Source organism: Diabrotica undecimpunctata, chromosome 1, assembly GCF_040954645.1.
Source record: "Diabrotica undecimpunctata isolate CICGRU chromosome 1, icDiaUnde3, whole genome shotgun sequence".
Taxonomy (NCBI): Eukaryota; Metazoa; Arthropoda; class Insecta; order Coleoptera; family Chrysomelidae; genus Diabrotica; species Diabrotica undecimpunctata.
Genome location: NC_092803.1, coordinates 111,583,466 through 111,602,017, shown reverse-complemented (window position 1 = coordinate 111,602,017; position 18,552 = coordinate 111,583,466). Strand labels below are relative to the sequence as shown.

The 18,552-nt window shown below is 32.4% G+C and overlaps 2 protein-coding genes across 2 annotated transcripts in view; one reads left to right on the top strand and one right to left on the bottom strand.

Annotated features, from left to right (window-relative positions):
• Positions 1-18,552, top strand: part of LOC140452464 (uncharacterized) — a 146,511-nt gene that overhangs the window by 1,607 nt on the left and 126,352 nt on the right. The window lies entirely within an intron of this gene.
• Positions 1-18,552, bottom strand: part of Prdm13 (PR/SET domain 13) — a 90,639-nt gene that overhangs the window by 12,755 nt on the left and 59,332 nt on the right. The gene's annotated exons all lie outside the window — the stretch shown is intronic.

The window sequence follows — 18,552 nt, the reverse complement described above, 5'->3', positions numbered from 1 at the left end:
ATCGATCCATCGACACGAGCTAAGAACCTGTCAGTCCTAATGTTGACTTAAAAGTGGTAACATTATTTTAATATTAAAATGCTAATCCTGAGTTTATTGCAAAAAAGCAATAGAGTATTGCCTTACTTAATTCACTTTTTTACTATTAATCTACTTGTACCAGTTTTTTAACAGTTAAACTAAAAAAAATTGGCCCTTTAGATATCATTGTCTTGTTTGCAACATTTTTAGCTAAAGTATTTTCTCACTTCATGTACTTTTCTAGTAAACAACGAAGCAATTAAACCATGCATGCTTTTGTTTATAATATAGTGTAATAATAACAGTTTGAATAGGTAGATCACCATGAAATGGTATAAAACTTTGTAGTTGTTTAAGCACGTAATTCAGATTGTTCATATTAATAAATATTAGCCAAAATAAATGAAAATGTACGTTATCGAAGGCTTTATCTTAGTCTATGAAAGAGCTATACATGGGTACATTACATTATCTTGATTTTTCGATGATCTGTCGTAGATTAAAAATTTGTTCTTATATTCCCCTTTCCTTTATAAATCCGGCTTTTTAAGAAGCTATTTGGAGGGTGATAAATTGTTCTAATCTATTGTGTATCTGTAGAAGGATTTTACTTATATGTGGTATCAATAAAATTAGTTTATATTGGTTGCATTTTGTAACTTTTTTATGCAAAGGAAAAATTATAGAGATTTTTTAGTCAGTATTTCATTTTAGGGTTCTGTATCTGTAGAGTAGGGAGGGCGAGTTAATTTTCACAGCACTTAGGCCACAATTGACCCATTGTGCATATTCCCAGGGAGCTGCCACCCTTAGCTCATTGTCCATCCTGCCATTTCTAGGAAGGTGGACAAGTCACCAGGATATATCTCTCTTATGTGGGCAGGTTTGAGCCAGGACTCGCCGAACGCGTACTCTCGTATTAACGATAACTCTGGGCATTCACATAGGACATGCTCTACAGTTTCATCTTCTCGTTCACACTTCCTACATAGAGGTGTGTCTGCTAGCCCCAGTGTGTGGAGGTGTTTGCTTAGTTGACAATGACCAGTTAAAAAACCAACTGCCAAAGTTTTTCCTGGTCATTCCCAAGTACTTCTTTGATGTTGACTCTTCAAGGTTACTTAGTGTTACCCTGGCAAGTTAACATCCTTTCCCTTTTTCTCATCTTTTTACGGTTTGCGTATGGGAGTGACATTTGACAATTTCCGTAATTGTTGTAGTTGACCAACCAAAAAGATCCCCAGGTCCTAAGAGTCTTAGGCCTGCTGCCTTCCTAGATAATTGGTCAGCAATGCGGTTGCCTTTATTCCTATTGTGTCCTTAAACCCACCTTAGGATGTTGGTATTACCATCCGAAGCTTGAGTTAGTGACTCATGACACTCCATTACTAAACCTGATGTGACACGTGGTATATTCAAGGTTAGTAGCGCTTGTCTGCTATCTGTGCAGATCATTATAGTTTTCCCTGTTATACATTTTTGAGTTATCTCTTTTGCGGCTATGGAGATACCAATCAGTTCTGTCTGAACTACGCTGACATTTTTGCCCGTACCCCACTTTATTCTCAGGTTCAGTGATCTGGAGTATATCCCGCATCCTGAGCCTTCTTTCATTTTGGAGCCATCGGTGTATATGCAATAGGCATTTGCCACGTTTGTCTCCATATACTGTCTTGTTTTAATTTTGTAGGGTTTGTTAAAGACAAACTTTGATTCAATTGAGTCGCAGCCGGCCTGTAGCAGTGGTAACGCATCCAACTCTCCCCGTCAGAAATGAGTTCTCAATTGTCCCATTCCTACATCAAGGTTTGCACCAGCTGAGCGCAGTCGCATCATTGTCACTAGCACCACCTTTTTGACATATATATCTAGAGGCGTGATGCCAATGATCAACTACATTGCAGCAGTTGGTTTTCATGCCACCTGTTATATTTATGCAAGCTATTCGCTGAATATGGTTTAGTTTGTTAATCGCTGTTGCCTGTAGCACTTTTGGTACCCAAGCAATAGCTCCGTAAGTTAGCATTGGCCTAATGACAGCGGTGTAGACCCAGGCGATCACCCTGGGCGTGAGGCCCCAGGTGCGTCCGACCGTTCGTCGACACTGCTCATAATATATGCTCTTTTAGCTCTTTCATCTAAGTGTGAGTTCCATGTTAACTTTCTGTCAAGGGTAATACCAAGGTACTTCATTTTAGAGTTATCCATATGAGTTGACGTTAGTGTATGACATTTGAATCACTCGTCCCCATATGTTTTAATACTTCAGATAGAATTACATCTACACCAAGAGACTTAGTCTGTCCTATTTTCTTTATAGCATCTTCAGTTCATTCTAACATATTATTCGGTTCTTTTTCATAATCAATTTTTTCAATTTTTATTTCGTAGCTAGTACCGCTCGAACATAATCTTTGCACACAATAGTTACGCCATACCTGTACTACTTCGTCTATACCTTTTTCTAATGAATTGTTATCTTTATATACCGCTCAGTTTTTTGTATTGAGTTGAATCAGCATGTATTATCTTAATTCTTTAAAACAGTTCCGTTGCTCATTCATGCTGCTTTATCTCTGCACAAATAATGTTGAGATATTCATTATGATTTTGTCTACCACTACTTTGGATATAGGATGAGAGCTGCCTGTATCAACTTTTTTCTTCCTCTTTTGTAAAACTATTAATGTGGACGATATATGATGTATTCTTTATATTGGGGAGTTTTTTTAGTGGTTATTCTTTGTACTCTAATAAGTTTGGTTTTATATTATATTATCAGCAATATGTTGTCACTATTACAAACTCTAAAGTTTTGACTAACTTAATCATCGGTTCATACGCTATCGGTTTTAAAGAAAATAAATTAAATTCTTTTTATAGCCATCACGTGATATACAGGTGTGTATACTCCGTCATCGTTCAATTGCTTTCAGAACTTAGCTTTAAATTTCCGAGGATCATAATAATTGCTACATCTGAAATTTGATTTATTGTTGTCTCTAATAGGTTGTCGAAGTCCTTAATTTTATTTTCTTGTGCTGTAGATGTAAGAACGTACACTTAAATAAGGTTTAGGTTGGATGGACTTGCTTTTAAATATAAAATCTGGATAAAAGGGTATACCAGGCGATAAAAGAATCAAAAGCCTATTGGGTGTTGACGGATTTTCCCAATTAATCTTCAGGAAAACCTTTATAAAAATAACAACGAAGGTAAATATATTGGTAGCAAGTCAATAAATACAAAAGCTTTAAGCTGGTTATTGATGACGCCAACTTTGCATAGTAACAAAGCTTTAAATCAACACACAAACTACATAAAATACAAAATAATTAGGCACAAATATTTTTATTTATCTACTAACTCCATATACTTTCATCACGTTTAAAATCTTTATCTCAGTTCTTTCCAACATTTCTTTAGTATTACACATCTTAGGTCTCTGCTTATCCCTGTATATCATGGTTTATTCCAAAGGTATTTACAAGTTGCTTTATAGATTCTTCTGGTTTTTGTTAATACTCAGAACTATTTATGCTTAAAAATGAAGTGGTAAGCAAAAAAAAAATTGTAGAAAAAGAAAAACTTGACAAGTAAATAATTTTGAACTAGAGGAATAGAAGTAACTTTAATATTATGTTTATACGGAATTAAGCCACAATTATTAATTGTAATGAAAATCATATTTTTAACTACCTAGTGATTGACGTTTCGATTTCCACTCCGGAAATCGTTCTCAAAAAAAGATTATTATAAAAAATTCTGGGAAAAGATATAACCAAAGTTATCTAGGTTATGTCATTTCAAAATTGACATGCTTGGTCTCGTAGGCAGTTGCATGTAAATCACTGAAAAAATCTGACGGTGGTGTTTTTTTACCCTAGGAATATCAAATTCTAACTATTTTGTGTATTTTTTTGTCTGATTGAAGATGATGTGATAGATTATGATTTTTTGAGATTGTAGGTGATGTTGTTCGATCTCCTGTGACTCCACTGTTGTTGGTATATTCTTGTTATCGACTTCTTCTTTTAGTATTGCCAACCAAAGGTTGCTGCATTCTGCTGATGAGTTTGTTACACATTTTTCTTTATTGAATAAGATGAGGGCTGCATCTTTTATTTTATTTTCTTTTTACTTGTTTCTTTCATGATTATTGATACATATTTCCATTGTGGTCTGTGTTGCTTTTGTCCCAGGCATGTTTGCATATCTGGGATTTCTGTAAGCCTTTGTTGTATGTTTATCCTGACATTTAGTGTTCTTGCGGTTTATCCCACGTAGAAATTGTTGCATTTACAGGGTATTTTGTATATGCAGTTTTTTGATCTTTCTGTGTGTTGTTGGGTTTGGTTTTGGACGGAATATATCTCAGTGTGTTTTGAATGTTGTTGTGATGTACTTGTTTAGGTATATCCTCTTCAGTTTTTCTGATAAGCCCTTCATATATGGTATTTGGTCATTTTTGAGTCCCTTCTTGTGAATTTTTCTGGATTTCTTGTGGTGTTATGTTGTTTTCTTTCTTCAATTTTGTTTATAAATGACAATGGGGGTAGTTATTTTTAATCAGAACCTTTGTTAGCAGGTTTTTTTCTTCCTGAATCACATTTTCTTTAGAGCAGGTGCTTCGGGCTGTATTATATAGGAATTTGATAATTTATTTTTTAATGTTTACGTTGGGGTTAAAGTGATTATGTAAATATCTGCTGGTGTGGGTTGGTTTTCTGTAGACTTTGAGTACATATCCTGTGTCTACTTTTATGACTAGCATCTTCAGAAAAGGAAATGAATTATTGTTTTCTTTTTCCATGGTGAATTTGATTGAATCTTCTTTATTGTTAATTTCCATCAGAAATTTGTTTAATGCTTTTGGTCCATGAGGCCAAATTGAACACACATGTTCTAGATATCTTGACCATACTATGGGTTATTTGTCTTGTTTATGTACAATATTTTCTTCGAAATCCTTCATGAATATATCTTCTAATAATGGAGATAAGGATGAGCCCATGGCTAATACGAAATTTTGCTTATAGAAATCAGTATCTAGTTGAAAATAAGTTTTATCGGTGTAAAATGCTAGTAGTGCCATGATAGCTGATACATTTAATCTAGTTTTTGTTGATAATGTATCATCCTTCTCTAGTTTGCCTCTTATTATTTTTAAAGTTTTCTCCAATGGTACAATGGTGAAAAAACTGGTGATATCAAAACTGACTAGCATATTATTGGAACTACGTAAAGTATTTCTGCTAGTTTTTACAAAAAATGCTGTGAATTTTTGATAAAAGATGTGTTGTGTGCTAAAGGCTGTATTATATCAAGGAGAAACTTTGACAGTCTGCTGCATGGAGAATTCATGCTACTGAAAATCAGTCTGAGCGGTACATTCTCTTTGTAAATTTTTGGAACTCTGTATACGTGTGGTGTCCTACTGTAGTGTGGCGTTAATGTTCTTTGGTAGTCTGTCAGGTATTCTTTAAACTTGTGGAGGTATTGTGTTATATATTGTGTGTTCCAGTGATTTGGTTGGGTTCTTTTTTAGTTTATTGTAATGTCCACTTGAGACCAATTCCTGAATTTTCTCCTGGTATTAACTTTTGTCGATAATTAAAGTTGCCTTGCGGTTGTCTGGTAATCTTATTATGGACTCACCTTCTTTTAGAGCTTTGAGTTCCTCTTTACTAACATTTGCTTTTGCTTTTGTGTTTCTCTGCAGTTTATTTTTGTATAGTACCTACTCTATATTCTTCTTTTTTATGTGTCGGTACCACTTGAGAGACTTTTTCAACCGCACTGATTATGTCTACTTTAGGAACTGTTGGGCGTGTTACAGTATAATTTAGACCTTTTTGGAGCATCAGGTTTTCTGTTGCGTTTAACTGTCTCTTTGATAGATTAACAAATGTTGTGCAGTTAGCATTGTGTCTTATTAAGAGAGAGGTATACATATAATTTCCTATTTTAAAGAATATAAATTGAACCTGTGGTATTGAATCCCCTCTCTTCTTCTACGTGGGAGAAACCGCAAGACCACCAAGGGCCAGAATAAATGAGCATGGAACATACATCAAGAACATAGACTTCGAGAAATCCCAGATATGCAAACATGCCAGGGACAACAAACAGATACCACAATGGAAGGATGTATCAGTAATCATAAAAGATACAGACAAAAAAAAAGAGAAAAGTCAAAGAATCAGTCCTCATTCTACTCAACGAAGAAGAATGTGTAGCAAACCCATCAGCAGAATGAAAAATAAATCAACAACAAGAATATACTAACATCATCTACACAATAAATATGCAACACATAATACACAAATCTACGTTTTCACAATTTACATTACAAAATCACAATTAGAATACAGTTTACACAAACATATAATATAAAAAAATACACAAAACAGTCAGAATTTGATATTCCAAGTATAAAAAAACATCATTGTTAGATTTTTTCAGTCATTTACATGCTGCTGTCTACAAGACAAGGCCAAGCACGTCAATTTTGAGATGACATAACCTAATAATAAATAACTTTGGGTATAAATTTTCTCAGTATTTTTTATAATAATCTTTTTTTGAGAACAATTTCCGGAGTGAAAGTCGAAACGTCAACCACTAGAAAGTTAAAATTGCGATTTTCATTACAACCAATAATTGTGGCTTAATCCCTTATAAACATAATATTTAAGTTAGACATGGTAGAAGAACGTAGTTTTAGAACCTTGCTAGAACTAACTTACTCTAAACTTTAAAAGAACAGAACGCACTAGATATTGTTGCTGTTAATACATGTAAAGACTCTTTAGCTTTCGTGTTAAGAGTACGGTCCTGTTTTTAATGTAAGTGTGTGACCTTATCAGGTTGCAAAATAAACTCAGTGTTTAAATCGCCCCGCCCCATGTTAATGCGTCTTTAATGCAAGGCCTACGGTGAATATACACTTGTTGTGCATACAGGGTGCAATAGAGGGTACAATAGAGGGTGGGTAGCACGTGGGGCGGACCATTTGGATTTTGATTTTTGGGGTGGCTTTGTTGATTGCAGATTAGGTTACAACTTAGTTATGTCATCGCTCTTATTTTATTATTATATTATATTGTTTTTATCAATTTTTTTAACGAGCATTAGACTTACGTAGGTATTATATATACAATAAGGCTACTAATTTGGAGTACCTATGGAAACAGAAGGCACACTTTTTCATAAACCTCTAAACATTGTGTTATTTACATATGCATTGATAATTGGTTTTGGTTAGGTGCCCTAATATATGTGCGAGTTCGTAAATAATGTTATATAGGTAATGAAGAAAAAGGGTTTGTAGGAACAGGATAGAAATATGCTTTATTGTCACTGAAACTTGTACAATTTTATGGGCAAAGCTTACAAAAGTCAGGAAATAACAATAACAATTAAAATTTACTGAAACAACATAAACCGTCAAAATAAAAGATAATAAAATAAACAAACCATTGAAAAATTTAAATAAATTGCAACTTGCATAATAAAATCTTACGATCTAATAAATTGAAGTTGCTGCGTATGAAACCCAAATATAGGTAAAAATACTTTAGTTACTTGTACATAAAGGTACTGTAATTTCTTATTTATTCGTTAAGAAACTCTTCTACTGAATAATATGATCTTTCAGATAGATAGGCTTTTGTCATTTTACTAAACTTGGGGAAAGATGTTGCAGATTTAAGTTATAAAGGAAGATGGCTGTATGGTTTTTTTGTCGAATATAATGCAGATTTCTTTACTAACTCAGTGGAAGAGATCGGTAAATAAACATCAAAGGTTGAATTTCTGGTGGAGTAGTCATCATTAGGTTTTGCTGGAAAATTATGTTGGTGTTTACGAAGTACGTGATTCTTGAAGTAGCTTCTGCAATGTGTTGTTCTATTGAGGCCAAACAGATGCCGTATTGCTCTTTTTTGTAATTTAAAAATTACATCAGATTGGGCAGCTACTAGAATCCCAAAAAGAAAGACTCGAATATGAGACTTGAACAAAGAAAAATTTGTTATTTTGGAAGATGCTAAGTTGGTTTCTTTCGAAACAAATCTTATTTCATAGCAGGCTGAAGCTAGTTTCTTATTTAACAAATAGATAAGGAACCATTTAAGGTTGCTGTCTACAAAAACACCAAGAAATTTTATAGAATCAACGATACTGATCCGGCTGTTATTAAGAAGCAAGGGCTAAAGGGCTTTTTTATAGGATAATGTACTGTCTTATTCACGTTAAAAGAGGTTTTTAGTCAGAACAGGTTTTTGTTTTAAGTAGATCAGCAGTTACAGTTGAATGAAGAGTTGCAATATTAGAGTTTCTCCAGGTGATACTGGTATCATCAGCACAAGGAAAAATTGTTCCATCGATTTTTAAATTATTGATGTAGTTTTTATGTGTATTTTTCAAGTAATGGTATTGTACTAAACGTTATAACCAGATTGAGAAGAACTAGAAGTGCGCTAAACAAAGGAATATGTAAAGTGGTACGAAAAAAAGGAGATATCAACAAAAATCACGAACGTGTATTTCATTTAATTATAGTAGACTTCACACGTCGTAATCAACGCAGATCTGCTGCAAAATTGAATATAAACAGGAAGACTTCTCAGGAGAAATTAAAAGTTATTGACCAAGCAGTTCATATGCAGCAACACTTAAGTACTCTTTTCCAATCCATACTTTGAAACATGATAATCCCAGTTTCCAAGATAACCAATTGTTAATGGTCAATATGCCACGAATTAAAATTGAGTCATGAGATCCTGAGTCAATGATCTCAGGGTCTCATGACTCTAGATCCTGAGATACTAGACACTCGGAGAAGAGAATATATATTATAAGAGAAGCTTATAAAGTTTTCAATGTAAAATTTGCTACACTTGTATGACATATTAATGTTTTTAAAAGTTCGGGAATAAGTTTAAAATATAAGGCTTGTTATGATGCCAAGAAAGTGTTGAATGGCGAAGAAGAACAATTATTAGTTGATTATATTAAACTTCTCCAACGCTTTCTTCGAATTCTAAATCTCTTGGACCTAATAAAGATGTGCGAAATTCCGTGACAAACAAAAAAACAAAAAATATAAGCCGTCACGAGACACCTTAGAGACGTGAAACATCGAAACTATTAAAACAAACATCGGAAGAAAAATATTCAGTTTTTAAATGGAAAAATTAGTATATTATTTATTTAATAGTACAGATTAATTTATAATAATTTTTTTTTTAATATTTTAGCTGTTTAGTCAGTTCCTGCACTGACTAGAAGTGTTCTAATCCATCGCATTAAATGATTCAAATAGAACGCCCCTTATCCTAAAATTAAAGGTCATTATATCAAATATGATAACTCTATACTAAGCAAAAATATTGATAATTTAAAACAAGTAATAATCAGGCTAGACATTGCTGTTAAACATTATCAGCGGTTGTCACAATTTAAACATGCTAAATAGCTTTCGATCCAACTTCATTATTTTAGAAAAATAAAAAATTTCATAAACGCAAAATAACTTAAACGCAAAATAACTTAAAGATAATTCCTTTTCATCCATTACATTTATACATCTTTCCGGCCCTTTAATAAGCCTCGCTACATAGCGTCCTCAGGCAGCGAGGAATGAGTCTTTAAATGCCCTTTTTGTTGTATGGGCAAGTGATGTGGGAACCGACACGTGTTAGGGAAACTGCGCACGTGACCGGCTTGTGTGTGCAAGGTGTCCTAGCTGGAAACAAGTGTTGTCATAAGTGCTTCTAATTGACACATTCAGAAAGCCATTTACTATTTATGTGGAGGGAGGTTAGGGATACAATTCAGTTGCATATGTTTTTGCAAATTTTGCGGCTTTTTAATATTAGTATGTTTCGTAGTAGAAATTATTATTATTAAAATGCTTTACCAACATGTTTTATTTATATAGTATGGTGTAGGTTAAAGACTAAATTAATTTTATTGCAACTCCGTGACATATTTTCTTCGTGGACACCGTTTCTTCACACGTCATACGTGTTAGCGTGAGTGGTAAATTATTTCAAATCTTTTACGAATTATTTCAAATAGATTTAAATGCTTGTTGAAGTTATACTTCTATAAGCACGGTCAGCGTTGGAAATTTGCATGAGAGTGAATCTGTGAAACCATTACATATGTAAGATAATGAGTAAGAGAGAGACAGAAGATATATTTTCTCTCTCTTCCTCTCTCGAGAAGAAAAATGTTCCTTTTGTATATATTATTTAATATTATATATATATATATATATATATATATATATATATATATATATTATATATATATATATATATATATATATATATATATATATATATATATATATATATATATATATATTATATATATATAATATTATATATAATATAATATGTATTAATATTATTATTTATGTGATATGTTTTGTATTATTTAAAATTAAACGTTTATAATTATTTTAGGCTTTTGTATTTCAAAATAATCACTGTTTTACCGAGAATACTGTTTCATACGCTGGTGGTTGTGAGTTCGAATCCCAATTATGAATTTCCTTTTTTATTTTTAAAATATTTAAAAACCTCACGTTAATCTTATTAAATATATGTAATATAGACAAAAAACATAAATTTTAAAATAAAATGAAAATTTACAACATAATCCGAGTTGTTGGTTTTTTATTTTTATCTTCGTAAAGTTAGTTATGTATATTGGCAGTTTTAAATACTTATGAATATTACATTTTAATTTATATTGTATTATTATATTGAATTATGTTGCAGTGTATTTATTGTATTGTAATTTTTATATTAATACAATTAATTAACAAAATAAACAATGAATTTCACTGCAGAGTATGTGTAAAGTGTACTGCAGAGTATTTTTTTTGCATTCAACTCCTTTTATACATATATAAAAATAAAAATATATTGAGATACAATCCTTCATTTACTATACTTCTATTACAGGTCAAATGTTTATATACAGCAAACGATACACCATATACCTATATAACTAATTCTTTTTATATTTCTGCTCTTTCTTACCTATAGCATTACATATGTAATGATTGTGCAGATTGACTCCTATATAAATTTTTAACGGCGAACGCGTGTATAGAAGTATAACTTCTACCGGCAGTCCCACTGGACTGCCACACCCGTTTTTTTAGTATTAGATCAAAAATGTACATATAAGAGTGTATTCTGTAAGACTTCCATTTAATTTTAGAGGCCTTTAAATTTTAGCGTCCGCTAAAAATATTTTTGTATTCTGTAACTTCATCCGTTAAAATCATAACCTAAATTTGTCCTCTCATTATTAGCTCCTCATATTATTAAATGTCGTTTGAATATTTTTGTTTGGTTAGTTTATATGATAAGTAGTTTGTTATTTACATAAATGTAGTGAAGATAAACAAATAAAAGGTAAGTCTCAGTTTACTTTACAATCGACATATTACGCCTATAACAGTATTAAAATTTTTGATTCTTTTTGTAGAGCTGATTCAGATTACACCAAAGGATAATCCGAGATACGAGCGATCCTTTTCAGCTACCCATTTCCACATTTAGAAAACTTTTTCGATTTAATAAAGATGTTGCAAGGATCATCATTGATATGATTAGTCTACATATGCAAGAAGGACAAAGAATATCTGCAATTCAAACTGAAGATTTTAGCAACTTTGAACTTTTATGGTACTGAAAGGTATCAATTATCCTCTGGACGAGGATACAATTTTGCGTTAAGTCAACCAAGCATGAGCCCTTGCATTGATGAAGTGACAGACATAATTTATAATAATCCAACACCAAACTGGACAAAATTTCCAAATAATGAGCATTCCAAAAATACTATTTCTAATGGTTTCAGGATAAATTGCCAAATTATTGTGGATAGTGACTACAATATTTTTAATATGAATGCTCGTTTTCCTGGATCCACCCATAATTTAATTATTTTTTTATCGGTAATTTTGGTTACTCTTTACATCCTTTTTTTATTAAAAAATTTTTATTAAAAATCCTTTATAAAAGGTATATAATTTAAAAAAACCCAATCGGGCTATATCACAAAACGTTTTGGGAATCCATGTTCCATCATCAGTGCATGTATTGAGCCACTAAATATGTGGGTAAAAACCCGTTAAAAATTGTTGGTTTAAATTTAGTTTACATTGTATGGTATTAAAAATTATGGTGTTAAAGTTACCAGTGGATTTGGTAACATGGCGACGTATAACTCCACGTGAAGTTGCTGGTCCTGAGACGATGTGTCTACGAGGACCTGATGAAAGCGTTGCTTTCATCAGGGCCTCGTAGACACAATATATAAGGGAACTTCTCTTTTATACAGAAGATGGATTACATCTTCGAGCCTTAATCTGTCAAACGCTTTCTTAAGGTCAAGCAGACACAGAAATGCTGGTATAGAGCATTAAATAGAGTAATTTGCTTTGTAACGAATATTGCATCTGTACACGATCTTCCACTACGAAAACCCTGTTGTTCATCTACTAAACTTATCTTCTGATTTATTAGCACTTGTAAAATTTTAGTTGTAAGTTTTAGCGTAGTATATAACAAGTTTATACCTCTGTATCTTTCTGGCTGTTTTTTATCTTCTTTTTTGAATAGTAGAATTAGTTCGCTCGTTCTCCATTTTTTCGGTATTTTATTGTATTTTATAAATTTATTAATTAATGTTGTTAATTGTTCTGTCATTACTGCTCCACAATATTTCAGTAATTCGTTTGGCATTCCGTCTTTACCTGCTGCTTTTCTGTTCTTTAGGCTTTCAAGTATTTTCGGAACTTCCTGTTCATTTATATTGAGTTCTTCATTTGTGGTAATTTATGGTGTTTCCGATTTTAGCGTCATTTGCTCTTTCTTTGCATAGAGCTTTTTTAGATAGTCAATCCACGTATTCTTTTCTACGTGTTTTGGTTCTATTAGTTCTTTTACCTCCGTTCTTTGAACTCTTATGAAGCGTCATATTTCTTTTTGCAGACTGTAAAAATCATCTTCCATTTTTTTCGAAAAGCGTTCCCAGTGATCATTTTTTATTTTTCTTACAAGTGCATGTGTTTCGTTTCTAATCGTCTTGTAATTATGGTATGCCTCTTGTGTTTTGGTTGACATGTATTTCAGGTAAGTATATTTCAGGAGTATAGTGGGGTAGTATTTTGCCAATGATATACAAGAAATCCGACAGGTATCGAACATGGGCCTTCTGCGTAATAGTCAGACACTTTATTGTTTGAACTATCCGGCTCGCAATTTATACCAAAATATAATCAACCACTTTGCAGGACAATCTTATTTAATATATTATCAATTAAACAATATTGACATAACAAAAGATAAATGCCAGGACTTCTAAAAATAGGCATTAAACATAAGAAGATGAGAACTGAATCTTCATAGCTAATTAGATAGATTAGTTAGATCTGGCAATATGTTTATCAATAAAATACTCTAAAATTGTATCTCTTCGTCTGCATGCAAACATGAAAATCGGCGTTGATGTATAAAATTCCGTGACATTCAAATAACTATGAAATAGCTATAAAAAATCACGAAGTCGGTGACTGTCGCCAAATACTTTTACAGTAAAAAGAAACGGTCCTACAATTATTCTACGAACACCGTAATTGAAATCATAGTCGTGGAACGTAAAATATATGTGGTGTGTAAGTAATCATAGATCACGTGACAAATTTCGAACTGAAAATTTTATGAAAGCCATCCTTACGTAAAGTGATTACAGGAATCTATTAGAAACCCACATAATGCTAACAACATCCATTGTTTGATGTAATTGTTACATATTTTTATTAACAATAGTATATCGTTTAGCAAGAAGGTTAAATAAATTTACAGATTTTTTAATATTGCTTTACAATAGATTTAGATTAGGCTTTAGAAAAGTGGTGTAAAAATATTTGACACACTTTTTATTGTTATGCAATTGAAAACGGTCATATTTTGAATAACTTTCTTAATTCAATGAAAAACAATTTTTACATCTCGAAAAATAAAATAAAATGGCTGGTAAATATAAAATAAATCTCTGACGAGTCCAGGTTTTCATTGCGGTAATTTGTAATAATACATTGTTTTCTGGGTACCTCTTGTAGTGGTATGTGGAAAATGTATCAACAGAAATTTTTTTCTTAAAAATAAAGAATACAGCTTTACTATAATGATGAAATTGTCATAACTTCTTCTTCTTCCTTCTTGTATGTAGGATTTAAAGCCTGTTTCTTCTTCAATATTAGCCTCCTAAATTGTTTAAATTGTCGCACCATCTTTTTCTTGGTGTGCCAATACTTCTTCGTCTATTTGGTGACTTTTCTCGTTCTATTCGTACTATCCTATCCTCTGCCATTCTACTGATGTGTTCGTTTAACTCCTGTTTCTCTTAACTCTTCTTATGTTTTCGCTTCTCTCCCTATCCAACACACTTTTCCCTGATATTCGTCGGAGCATTTTCATCTCTGTTGTTTCTAGTAGTCGTCTCGTTTTAGATGTGTCGGGTTTTGTCTCCGCCGTGTATGTTAATATAGGTCTAATTGCTGCTTTATAGATTCTTGTTTTTGTGTCTTGTCTTAGCTATTTGTTCTTTCAGATTGTGTCATTAAGAGATCCCGCCGTTTTATTTGCTTTTAAGCTTTGTTGCCTTACTTCTTCTTCAACATCTCCGTAACCAGTTATATCTATTCCCAGATATCTAAACCTTGCTTCCTGCTTTATTATTTTCCCATCAATTTCGATTTTACATCGTAGTTAATATTTAGATGTTGTCATACATTTGGTTTTTTCTGCTGATATTATCATATTGTATTTCTTGGCTGTTGTATTGAAGATGTGTGGAAATCTTTGGAGCTCGTCTTCTGTCTCGGCGATTAATGTGGCGTCGTCTGCATAACATAATATTTGGATTTCTTTATTCCCCATTCTGTAGCCATGACCTTTACATACTGCTTGTATTATTTCGTCCATTATTATATTAAAGAGAAGTGAGCTTAACGAGTCACCTTGTCTGACTTCGCTTTGTACTGGTATACACTATGTTAGTTTTCCATTTATCTTTGCCTGTATTCGATTATAGAAGTAGAAGTTTTCGATGGTTTGAGTAATATTGATTGGTATGTTTCTTTTATATAGTAGGTGTAAGACTTCTTTGACTTGGATGCGATCGAAAGCCTTTGTCAGGTCTATAAAGCATAGACATGCTGGTTTATTGTACTCGATGGCCTTTTCTGTAACTTGTCATAACTAATTGTCATACTACGTCTGTTACAGTCAACATCGTTTCAAAAGATTTATTGTTTGAAGTAGATGGATCATTTGCGAGTTTTAAATAGAACTCATGATTTTTTTCAACGTTTTTTTTCCTTTATGAGACGTCCGCGTATTTATCTTTCTGCCACTGATGCATATTACCATCTTCTATCCATCTATCTATCTTCTTAGTTGCTCTCCAGAGGGAATAATCAGTTGTGCCGTAATTTATTAATTCTCTTAGATAGTTACTAATTGATTTATTTTTATTTTTTTCCAAGTTCTCTTTTAAACTGTTGAGTAGCATTATTTAGTTTGGTTTTATCAGATGCAACTCTAGAGTACTGCCAAATGCTTCTGAGTTTTCTTTATTTACGATAAGTTTTCTAATTTATTCAGGGTATTTATTAGCTCTAACTCTAAGCATCAGTTTAGGTCAGCTATTTCTCGTAGCTTGCTGAATTTGTTTAACAAAGATTCCGTTTCTTCATCAGATTCATGTTTAGTTTTTAACGAAACTTTTAAGTTGATTGTTTCTTCTAAGTGAACCTGAAAACTCCACTTAATTTTATTTACTGCCACCCTAAATAGCATGCCTGTGTCAATACCATACCAATCTCGTAAGTTCTTCAACCATGGAGTCTTTCTTTATCCTGAGTTTGAATGCTATTTTCCTTGCATAATATTTTGTAGCAACCTATATTTTTTGAGACCTCTCATTACATGTCAGAAGTACTTCAGCTTTCTCTTCTTGATATCCCATGCTTTCTCAATATGTAAATAATTAACAGAAATATTTCTAATTATAAAAAAATCAATCAGGTTGGAATTTTGTTGGGATCAGTAGGCGTATATGTCGGTTTACCTGTTGAAAGTGTTTCACATTTAATTTGCTTTACTGCCTGCTGCAAGAGTTCCTTTCCCTTGGTTATGATTAACCTAGAATCCCAATTGGTATACATGGCATTAAAATTATCACCAATTATAAATATTTGCCATGTCTATTCAAAACTTCTAGATAATGATATTTTTTGGGACTATGGTTTGGTGGAGAGTAGACAGAAGTAACAATAAGCTCAAAAGATTTTGTCTAACACTTACTGAATTATGTAACAATAAAACACTGAAAACTTTGTTTTCAGTGTTTTATTGTTACATAAAATGAATTTCCATCAAGTAACGGTCGAATCCATCAATTACTTACTGAATTATCTTCAGACATTTCTGTTTTGTAGCTTATTTCTTGATGATCGTTTTTTTTATTATGATAGCACTACCATCTCTGGTTTTATTTTCAGGATGTAACGTATGGTATACTATATATCCTTTAAAACTAATGTGGGTTTCATTTGTACAGTGTGTTTCAGAAATGAGACAAATGTCAATTTGTTAATTGTCCAGGAGAGTCGGCATTTTTGTTGATGTTGCAGTAGTTAATGTGCGTTCACAAAGAATATTACAAACAGGTTAACAATTAAATTTGACGGATATCAAACAGTAGAACAAGCCGGATTTAGAAAAGGGTACAGCATCTGTGACCATCTATATACTTCAAAAATTCTTATAGAAAAGATTAACAAATACAATCTCCCATTATATCTGGCTTTTATAGATTATGAAAAAGCTTTTGATAGCGTAGAACTGTGGGCACTAGAAGAAGCATTAGTCAACAACCGGATCGACTCCAGGTACATATAGGTAGGTACTCCAGGTAGAATATTAATACATAATATTTACGAACAAGCTGAAATGATAGTGACGTTGGGTAATGAAATCGAAACAAGACTAGTAAAAATCAACCGAGGAGTAAGACAAGGAGACACAATATCTTCAAAATTATTTACAGCTGTCCTAGAAGATATATTTAAGTCAATAGACTGGGAAGATGAGGGAATCCCTATAAACGGACGATACTTGAACCATCTTAGATACGCAGATGATGTAGTACTAATAACCGACACGTGGAATGCACTGAATACGATGATTGAGGAGCTACACATAGAATCCCTAAAAAAGGACTGAAAATGAATTTCAGCAAAACTAAACTAATGACAAACCTATGATAAACATCGAAGGGACAGAGATAGAACACGTAGATGAATATACATATCTGGGTGAAAATGTCAAGGTAAGCAAAGAAAATCAGACTACCGAAATAAGCAGACGTGTAAAAATGGGATGGGCAGCATTCGGAAGACTCTCATATGTACTTAAAAATAAAAATATACCTCAAAGACTGCGAACCAAAGTATTTAATTCCTGTATCCTACCTGTACTTACATATAGAGCTGAAACCTGGATATTCACTAAAATAAACATGGAGAAAATCAGAAAAACTCAGAGAGCTATGGAACAACAGATGCTGGGTATCTCACTCAAAGACCATAAAACCAATGAAAACATTCGTAATAGAACAAAAGTAAAAGATGTTGTCGAACTGGCAGCTAAACTGAAATGAAAATGGGCTGGACATAACAAACGTCTTACGGATAGCCGATGGAATAAAGAAATCGGGAATTGGCGGCCATATGAAGTCAAAAGACCACGAGGAAGACCGCAAATGCAATGGAGCGACGATATTAAAAGAACTGCAGGGCCAATGTGGAAATGTCTTACAAATAACAGAGATGAATGACAATAATTAGAAGAGGCCTATATTCGGCAATCCGAATAGAGAAAAGTGATTAAAAAAAAATTTGGTCAAATAATACTACACCTAAAAAATATTTTATTTGTTAAGATTTAATTTTATTTAAACCATGTATTTTAAATTTATCAGCAAGTATTTATCGTCTGGAGATTGATAAATTTATTAATTTTCTATAAATAGGAATTTTGTAATTTTTTATCATTATTATTTAATAGCGACGAACAAAAATAAAAAACAATGATTACCTTGTTAAAGATATTTTTGATATAATTTAATACAGTAACTCATATAAATTGATAAATACATGAATTTAAATAACAAAAACAACAACGATTTTTAAATAAATTTAAAACAAAGTCTGCTTTGCATTCACAAACATTTGTAAAGGTTTTTTTAGTATTAATTATCGAAACTTAATACCTTTGATTGCTATAATTGATTGTAGTTACACCCTTACTTACTTTAATCTAATAAAAAAATCGGTGGGGATTCACCCAGTTCTGAAAGTACAGGTGCGTCTCTTATCAAAACTAACCTAAAGAGATATTTTCATGGTTTGCTGACCTCTCAAGTCCGATT